At 43.4% G+C, this 10,324-nt stretch overlaps 1 long non-coding RNA gene across 1 annotated transcript in view; it reads right to left on the bottom strand.

The window, feature by feature from the left end:
• Positions 1-2,927: 2,927 nt before the first annotated feature.
• The window catches only part of LOC144827767 (uncharacterized), a 28,672-nt gene continuing 21,275 nt past the window's right edge, over positions 2,928-10,324 (bottom strand). Inside the window, exon 2 of the long non-coding RNA XR_013610355.1 lies at positions 2,928-6,039. This is a non-coding gene — a long non-coding RNA (uncharacterized LOC144827767). The remainder of the gene's footprint in view (positions 6,040-10,324) is intronic.

The following is a 10,324-nucleotide window of genomic DNA, read 5'->3' as shown; positions in this document are numbered from 1 at the left end:
CTTCATCCAGGTTCTGAATTAATTCAGTTACTCTGGCTGAAAATAACCTGGGCTGTTCTAATACCCCTAGGGGAGTCAACAAAATTATTGCTAAAACCCTAGCGCTGAGAATGCTGTCAAGTATCTGCTCTCAGGCGCTATATTTTGGCAAAAGATTCCATTTGAGATATATATTGTTGTTTTGTATTTTTTCCACACAATGTTATTCATTAATGTGGCACTGTTTGCATTTTGAACTGCAAATGTCTTAGTGCAAGTGTTTAAATGTCTATAATCTAAACCTAAACTATATGAATTGTCTGGTTTCTATACTGGTAACACAGGGTTATTCATTTGAGAGGTGCACGTTTCGATCACCTCCTAATATTCAAGTTGATCTAAGATCTCCCTGACCTGTTTTTTAGCTTCTTGCTTTATAGATACTGCCTTTGTGCCGTTGGAGTGTTTTTTAGTGGAATAATGTGGTGGGTTGAATCCTCATCCCATCCAACATGGTTTTTGTATAATGTTGGAGCTTGGGCTATCACCCACTTCTGTGCATACGTATATATTTTAAATGTTTTGGAAAGTGACCAGAAAATGCTGGTAAAATTACAGTTTTTTCTCTAGGGCAATCCATGATTAATGCTGGTGGCCAGTCTTGCTCAGCTAACAAAATGTCATAGCCAAACAACAGGTTCCTCCGAAAGAGACCTCTAACTGTCCTACATTTCTCCCCTCCATCTAGAGAGCATTATTTCATACAATTTATGTGGGACACTTAACCTAGTATCAGGTGTTTTCACGGTGATATAATCATTCAAGTCCGCTGTCACTAGATATTCCATCGGGTTCTGGCAAGCTATTGTCACTTCTGCCGCACTGTCTAGCATCGTCTGAGCCCATTCCCCATTCAATAGTCGAGTCTGCAGAATTCTGGGCATGTCTGATGTTTAGAACTGCAACATTCTTTTTTAACCGTGGTTTTGGTTTGGCTTTATCTTCTTTTTTGGAAGTATAATCTTGAGTGTCCTGACTTTGTACACTCTTCTTATCTGTCTGACTATCCTTCCCTCTCTGAATTGTTCGATGAACACTGAAAGGAACGAGAGGAGCATGTATCAGTATAATGATACCTGTCTAATATTATTCCTAATATTATTCCTATTCTGAAGGTTAAACCTCCTTTCGGAAGGCTCCTGGAATGAGATCTATTTTCTATAATGTTTTGTTTTTTGTTATTGTCCCACTTCTTTTTAGAAGAAGTAGGTGTTTGCTTGAAAGTCTCCCTCTCGGGACTAACCATTACTTGTGGTTTTAATGCTTTTCCAACCAAACTGTCCCTGTCTAATACTGGTACGCAGTTTCTAATATTTTGTGTAGTTCCTGCTCCTGTCGTAAAGGACTGAACTCCCTTATGCATTGGAGGATGGCCACTTATGCTGCTTCCCATTTAATATATGCCAGTATAGCTGACTCCTGGGCATAGTTACCTAGTAACTTCATCCCTAAGTTCAGAGCAGACTCTGCTCCGTACTCATTTTGTAATTATCTCAATACATCTGGTACTACTGCTAATGACGAGATACCATGTGTTCTGGTATATATGGCAGCAAAAACTGTACCCCACAAAGTACAATCCTCTAGTTGTGGTGTGATCCACATGGACAGGCAGATTGTTAGCATTCTGTGTTTTTCATAAGGGCTAGTATTTAGGAACACTGCTTCTAGCTGTGTTATTTTCTGAGCTATCCAGAATGGCATTTGCTCATGTTTTGCGAGCATCTTACTCATTACTGCGTGTAACGTTTGTGGTGCAATTTTAGTTTTGTTTTGAACTTGAGCTGAATTTGTTGCTACCATTGCTTGCTGGACTGTAAATATCCTCATGACACATTGGGTCATGTTTCTGTAAAGTTGTATTAATTCTTTGTGAAATATGAGTAAGTCTGATCCTGGCATTGTTTCAATGTCAGGATGTGGTGTATAGGTTGCTATTATGGCCCATGTGACTCCTTCTCTTCCGAGCAGACTGAGTCTTAATCTTCTTCTTATATGGGGTAGGGTGCCTTTAAACCAGTATAGGTGGTCCTGGTACGTGAGCAGAACCTCAAATACACAGTATTCCTCTGGTGCATCACCTTCTGTGTAGGTGTGAAATGTTTTTGTTCTTGAAATTACTGCTGGAAAGGTAACCCATTAATAAAATAACTCTTTTCTGTATGATTCGTGTGCCTCAATCACGAAAGCAACTATGCCACCCCTAGGTGTTAGACCATGCGCAAGCAATTTCAGGATGACTATTTCTGAAATTTGCTGCAATCTGTATTGCGTTTACATCTCCTGGTCTTCTGAGAGGGGCAGTGCTTGCTGTAATGGATTTAGTTCCTTGTTAGTCATTGTGTACAGAACACAAAATAAATTGTCAAGGAAACTAAGATAAGATGTTTTGCAACATTTTAGGAACTTTGTGTCCTTCAAGCTTGATTAACCAACACCCAATAAATAGGATGTTTGCATACTCAGCTCTGGCGGAATTTAATCTACCCACTCCAGATGCCTCTGGTGTTCGGAAATAGGAATTTCTGAGAATAGCATGACTGAACTACTCAGAATCTACTTTTAAATAAGTAACCAACCAACGTTGGTGGCGCCATGTCATGTAGTTCTTATAGAAAATATACAGGATCTGCGTGTTTAGACAACATACACTGTAGGATTGTTGTCAGACGAACTCTGATCACCCCCATCGGGTTTGCTGGCACTTTTATACCAACTAGCTCACAGTGCCACTAGAATCTTCTTTACCATGGAGAGAATAGTTATTGGCAATCATCAAACATGACAACCCTGATCCTTCAGGATCGTGGAAACAATATACTACTTTTCACTCTATCCCTCATGCCTACTTAGTTTGTCTCAGAGAGATACACAGAATAAATAAGCTGGGCGTTTTCAATAATCATTTATTGAACAGTTGTTATTCTGGTGTAGAATATATGTGCTGCAACAACCTTTAGACAGTATAGTATATAATTGATTAACACTACTATAAAAGTAAAGGGATGGTATAGTTCTACCATCTTAATAAAATCATGAATAATTTTGAGTATATAAAACACATGATAAAAGGTGCGTACTCCTACAATGCTTCCCTAACTAGATGTACCTAAGTGTACCTAGCATGGGAGTAGGTGTTAAGGCAAGAATTCCTCTAGGATCTAGTCAACCCTATTACCTTAAGTGAGACTGTGGGAACTGTTCTCGAGTTAGAAACTCCGCAAGGGATGTTAGATCACTGCCAGCTGGAGTGTCTGCATGGAAGAACCTCAGCATCTCTAGTCAGTGTGTCAGCCGGGAAGTCTCAATCTCCTCTAGCTATCTTAGCTAACCCTGGGCGAAGCACTACGCTACGCTCACGGAGTTTGCGAAGTTTTCGCAACTTCGCACTACGCGAGCTGCACGTAGCATAGTGCGAACATGCGTAGTGCAGCGTAGCGTAGTGCAGCGGTCATTTTTTGCTTGTTCGCGGTCCTGAACGTCATGTTTGCGACCGCGAGCAAGCAAAATGACATCCCGGCGAGATTCTCAACGCGAGGAGGTCAGGTTTCTCATTGTGAGTGGTTGCGCATGCTCGCGACCGCTCTCAATGAGAAACTACCTTTTCGCGTTGAGAAAGCTGCCGCTCGAGTAATAATCTACCCGAGCAGCAGAAAACTACAGCTCGCACTGTGCAAGATGCCGTTTTCAATGCTTGCACAGTGCCGGATGCTTCTCCGCACTGTGCAATCATTGAAAACGCATCTTGCACAGTGCGAACATGCTACTACGCAGCTCGCGTAGTGCTACGTGAAGTTCGCGTAGTGCGAAGTGCACTTCGCGTAGCTTCGCGTAGTGCTACTACACGAACTTCGCCCAGGTGTGAAGAACCTATACCCATAGGTCTCTCCAGGGGTCATACTGTGCTGTATTGCTGTATTACTGTGTCGGCCTAAGGATGACGTTGGGCATGAACTTTGTACAAAGATTTTATACAGGAGATGGCAGTCCTGCTGTGCTTCCAAGAACCCTCATGTATAAATTATGAGATTTCAAACTGGGAAAAACCTGCTTTCTGAATGCAGTGTAATATCTAGGTAAAAGGTCAGTCCCTGTAAACTTTGACAAGTGTAATGTAGGGAGCGAATATAGGTAAAAGGTAACAAGTTTATTTAGGCCTATATTATAGTACCTGTATGGAATGTAACCCAGCATGCTCACAATGTAGCAATACGTAAGAACATACCTCTAATTGAAGACAATGGACACCAGCAGGTACCACCGAAGGAAGATCCAGGACTGGGCAATGATGACAGTGGTTATGATGATTGAGTAGATTTGAGTTTATCCACAACTTTTTTTACATGACTGTAAGTATGCAATGAGAGGAGGTGAATAACCACCGTTGCTTGCTGTTGTGTAGCTGGTGGACAATGTGATGGTATGCTTGAGAGCATAGGACAAGTGTCCTGAAGTATTTTTGGAGACTGGTTATTGACATTTTCAAATGTACATTTACAGTGCCTGAATGAACCCTAGCTAGTGTCAACAATGACTTTGTGGGGGTTTAGGTATCATACTTTTCTGACTTGTGATAGATTATTTATGATTGCTAAACTCTTCTCTTTGTTCTTTTTCCCAGGGTACTTTGCTATGTCATCTACAGAGTGGACTGGCAGAGTAGTGACCTCACTAGACATATGATGCTGTGACATACACTGACATGTAAATGATTGTTGATTGGGCTGGCAAATAGTGATAGTTTGTATACAATTAACTTTCAGTGAATACGTACTGTGAACTACATTCTGTCTGATACTCTGATAGTGTATACATATCATGTTCATAAGAAGTTAATTTAGTTACTAGCACTTAGTTTACTTCTTACAAGTATTTGACTACATATGTTGCTGTCCCTTTGATCATTATGATAAGGAGGTGGTTAAAGGATTCTGTAGTCAAAGTCCAAACATGAGCCAATATTGCTGAGCCACACAATTTTAATGTGTTCATAAAATAAAAAAAAGTGCTGATTCGAGTTGAGAGTGTTTGCTGATGAAATCCTAAAGAGCCTAGCCAAAGTTATTTAAATCCAAAGTCCAACTTTGATCCTCCATCAGATGTGGACCAGTTTTTTGGGTCAGTCAACAAAGTGAACGCTTGGCACACAATGGATAATATCAAGGGTACCTTTTTTTACTTGCTGGGGTGTTGTATTGCCATCTGACTCTCCTGGATTTTTCCCCGGACGCCGCATGCCACTTTTGAGTGAGGGATCCACAGCTGCAGTAACTTGGGGTACTGGGGAATCTCCTCCGGGCTCAACTTTCCTCCCTGTGGCTTGTGATGACACTGATGGCACAGCTGGAGTAGGCACACAGGGAGGGGTACTTTGCAAATGAGCTAGCTGGCAGAGATTAGTACCGATATACTTCAGCACCCCTGTGACCTCGTCAATTTGTTTGTTGGAACAGGGCATTCTTTGGTCTTGGAAAGCCTGTAGCTGTTTGATGTTTTTAAGGTGTTGGAAAACCTGGCCCAATTCTCCCTAGTACCACTTGTAAGCATTGAGTGCCCGGAAGAGGTTTGGGTGTACATCTGTAGCACTAGCTGCTCAACGGCATGGATCCGCACAACATCTCCCAACATCTCTACCTCCAAGCGGATGCACAGTTTCCGGTGGCACAGTCAACCCTGAGCCTCCTTCCTCATTGACTGTGTAATTGTCACCTGTCAACTGCTGAGTGCTCACTGTGGTGTGCTGGCGTTGTTTCCAGTTGTTGCTGCTGTGTTTGGCAGGGTAGGGTTTAGCTGAGTGCTGGGAGCTGAGGCAGAAGTTGTCGCTGTGGATCCTGTTGAGGAAGCTGGTGCTGGCTTCTGAACCAAACCTGATGGATCGATAGGGTTGCTCCTTCTCTTCCAAGGACGCAGTTAAGTCATCAAAGCCGGAGAGTTCATCCTGTCCTGGAGTCTAAGCCTGGCTGTCATCATCATTGGCAAAGGAGGTGTTCCCAGCTTGCCCTGTGGGTACAGAAATAACACAGTCAATTATGTGAATGCCCACTGCCCCTCAATTGGTACCCATTACATCAATGACTAGAACAAAAAACAGTTTAGGAGGATTGATATGCCTCCTTCATCCATGATGCTAGACTATGTTTGGGATGAACATTGCAACTTAAACAAGCTGTGGATTAGTAATCAGCTCCCCCTATATACAGAAATGGCCATGTTCTCTGTTGTCCTTATGACATGTCCACAGACATTGACTTGTACCTGATACTCTGTGTATGAAACTGGTGGATTAGTGTGCTCCACATCTGTGGAATGTCAATGACATTCATACTCTTTAGATCCTAATGCTTGAGCTTGTCTGGCCTCTGTACTGGACATAATCCACGTATCAGCAGGCACATAGGTATGACTACCCACACACTCACAATCTGTTTATGTCCCAGTACATTTCTAATCATGGTATGAGTGATGTGCTCATGATCCTCGATTGAATCACCCTAAGGAGTCAGATGTGTGATTGCTAAGCTTTGTTTATACACAGCTCATGGTTTTTGAATTTTGTCTAAATGGTTATATGTGATTAATAGTTTTTTGGGTACTTTACAGAGTAGTAATTTTGTGAGCTGGAGTTCAAAGGGCTGCTGGGCTAATTGTGAAACTTAACAAACTCCTCCTCCCACCCATCCTAACCAACACCCTTGGAACTGTGCGTTCCTGAAAATGAGTGGAAATATACTGCAAGATGGCAGTAGTAGTAGTAAAAGGCTTTATTTCGATAAAACATATCTTTAAAAGCAAAACATAGTATATCGGCTTAAAAACCACAACATGCACAATATACATTCAAGACAATTATGTAAATAAAAATATCCGTATTAAATTAGATTAAAAACTCTTAAAAGGGTCTAACTATAATGACCATAATTAAACAATTTCATTAAGCCTTTTGGATCTAATAGACCAAGCCCATCTTAAGAATTTAGACAGACCACACACAAACAAGGGACGAGTGTCTGACATCAGAATTTGCATTGCAACAATGTAGTGTCTGGTGCCTAATTCTCTGCATATTGGTTTAAGCCAACTTTTTCTCGGTGCTTTGTATGCCGGGCATTCGCATAAAAGATAAGCACCAGACTCAACTCTGGACGTACTAAATAAGCAAAAGGGTGAGGTTTGGAAAGGGATCTTCCACCGTGCAGTCAATTCACCAACTGGGAGGGTTCCTACCCTAAATTTGAAGTACAAAGCCCGATCAAAAGGTTTTAGAATAATATCGAGATAAGGTTCCCGAAATGCCAAGTCTTTGATCCTAAGGAACTCAACAGTAGCTCTACTTTGTTTTGAGTCGGAACAGCATTTGTTGGAAACTCATCTCCAGTAGAGATTCTTGAGTACAGCTTTGGGGGGAGCAGATCTAGAAGCCCAGGCATCCCCAAGCCCCAACTCTACAAGCAAAGATTTTACATCTTTAAGCCACTTGATTTTGGACCAACCTGGCGTTGACATTACTTCCGACAACCCATCAGCATAGTTGGCTAGTTCTGGGACTTGCCATAGACGGGCCCATAGTAATAGTGAACGGATTTGCGCCTGGTCTTTAATCGAGCGGCACCCAATTATCAAGTAGCACAGGTAACGTCGGGGTACTCTGAGGAAGGGCCAGCAGATCCTTCAAGAATTTATTTTCAGACCTGGATAACTGGTCTAGATTATAAGTACCCAGAGTTCTGCCCCATAGAGGGCCGCGCTAACTCCTCTCGCCTTGTATATATCTATAACCAGGGAAATAGGTTTGGTTGAGGAAGAACGCTGTTCCTTTAAGAGTGCCCCCACTACCCTTTTGTGACTCAACAACATCTTCTGGAGATCTGGGTTCCACTGCATTTTATCTGATATGCGGACACCTAGATAATCAAATTCCGCCACCATTTCCAGGGGCACAAGGTTCAAGGCCGGAGGATGCCCAAGATTCGTGGGAGGGTTCAGCACCAAGTATTTTGTCTTGTAAGTATTGATTATGAGCCCTCTACAGGTACAAAAAGATTGGAAACTAACCAAAAGGCTCTGGAGGTCCACATGGGTCTTAGAGATGAGGAGGGTGTCATCAGCGAATAGGAGAGTTGGTACCCACTTGCCCGCCAGGGAAGGAGCGTCAGATGGATTTTTCAACATGTGCTCCACCACTCCGTTCACATAAAGGGAAAACAGGGTGGGGGCAAGGACGCAACCCTGGCGGACACCCCTATTTACTGGGATTCATTTGGTCTTCTGACCCTGGGCACCCCACCTCACCTGAGCAAAATTTCCAGTATGGAACCTTACAGATAAAGACAAGATATATGCGGGCATTCCCATTTTGGATAGTACCCCCCACAGACGGTCCCGGGGCACCAGGTCAAAGGCAGTCTTCAGGTCGATAAAAGCGAGATAAAGACTGCCTTTGCCTAATACGACCACCTTCCAATACAAGAGCAGTAATCTAAAGGCCTGCTCTATAGTCCCTGTACCGGTCCTAAAACCTGCTTGATAATCTGAAAGGATTTTGTTATCATCAACCCACTGCAGCACTCTCCCAAGGACCACCTTTCCAGCAGCCTTCTGGGTTGAATCAATTAAACTTATCGGGCGGTAATTGGCAGGGTCGCCCCGACACCCCTTTTTGAAGATCGGGACGACCTCTGCCCCCTTCCATGAGTCCAGGATTGCTGCACCGTTATTGATGGCATTAAGTAGAGTTGAAATAAGTCTCCCCCATTCAGTGAGGTTGAGACGGAGCAGGTCCCCCGGTATCCAATCTGGGCCTGCTGCTTTATGAGGTACTAAGGATTTTATCACATTTTCCACTTCCTTGGGTGTGAAGGAGTGGGCAACGCTCTCCCTAAAGGGGGCCATTAGAACTGGTAAGGACGGCCCCTGCCTGACATCCAAGTCGGTGGTATATAGAAGCGAAAAATGATCAAACCATGCTTGACCGGTAATGTTACACGTGATGAGGGTGCTATCAGGCCTATTCCTAGCCCTTACTAACTTCCAGAAGCCACTGGAATCCTTCCCGGCACTGGCTTTTCTTAAATCTTGCCAGTACTGGTCCTCCCAGTCTTTCCTAGCTTCGCTGATGGACAACTTATATTCTTTCCTGGCCAGCCGGATCAGCTCGGGGGACTTAAGTTTGACTGCTTTCACGAGAGCAGTTTTCGTCTGCCTGCATTTTTTGGAATACCAACCCGAATTTCGTTTAGGTCTCTTGCACTCCCTTCCAAGGGGACCCTTACTATGTATTGTGAATAATTTGCCCAAAGCAATAATAGTATCACAAAAGAGTACAGATAGTTCAGATGGATCCAAGGTAATGATGTCCAGCTTGGTCATGGCCGCTGCCATAAGTGTCCCTATATTCTGGACCTTTCCCTCATCCATGACAACTTTGCACCACTTGAGGCGCCTCCCAAAATTCAACAAACAGACTTCTGAGGTTAACAGTGTTTTGGGGGGTTCCGACGGACTGTTAGTATGTGACCACAAAGGGTGCAAAATCAAAGAAAGCGGGTTATGGTCACTGACCACAGTGGGCAGGACTTCCATGTCATACAAAAAGCTCCAGAGCTTGAAATCCAGGAGGATGTAGTCTATTCTTGAAGAATTATCTACCCTGTTGAACGTATGGGCTCCAGAAGGGTCCGAGATTGTTCTGCCATTTACGGCCCTTAGTCCAAATTCCAAAGTTAGGGTGTTAAGCTGAATGGCCCGTAGGGACCACCTCTTTATGGTCAAAATTGTTAAAGATGGTATACCCATCCTAGCATCCTGGTTCAAGAAGTCTAGAATGTCCTCCGCCGCCAGGGGCTCGAATGTACAATTTCAGTCCCCAGCGATCAAGACATGCATGCTAATGTTACACTGTCTAAGTTCACCTTCCAGGATAGCGATTATTGGAGAAGGCGAGCCACCTTTAGTACCCCTAGCGTAGATATTAAATATTTTCAAAGTACACCCTCTCCTGGGCCCACTAACTGAGAGATGGCTGACACTGGTGTCTGGTTTTTGAATTGACCGCAACTCCCATCACGGCCTTGTGCTCCAAACACCAGTCACCAGTGTCAGCCATCTTGCCAGTACATTTCCACTCACTGTCAGGAAAGCACAGTTCTAGATGGTCGGGGTGGGAGGAGTAGTGTTTGCAATTACTACAACTCCCATCAGGTCTGTCCTACACACCTTTCCACCTAGCCCAACCAGGCAACCTGGAACTGTGCTTTTCTGAAAGTGAGTGGAAATGTACTGGTAAGAT

This window comes from Lissotriton helveticus, chromosome 4_1 (assembly GCF_964261635.1).
Source record: "Lissotriton helveticus chromosome 4_1, aLisHel1.1, whole genome shotgun sequence".
Classification (NCBI taxonomy): domain Eukaryota; kingdom Metazoa; phylum Chordata; class Amphibia; order Caudata; family Salamandridae; genus Lissotriton; species Lissotriton helveticus.
This window is presented reverse-complemented; position numbering and strand designations above follow the sequence as displayed.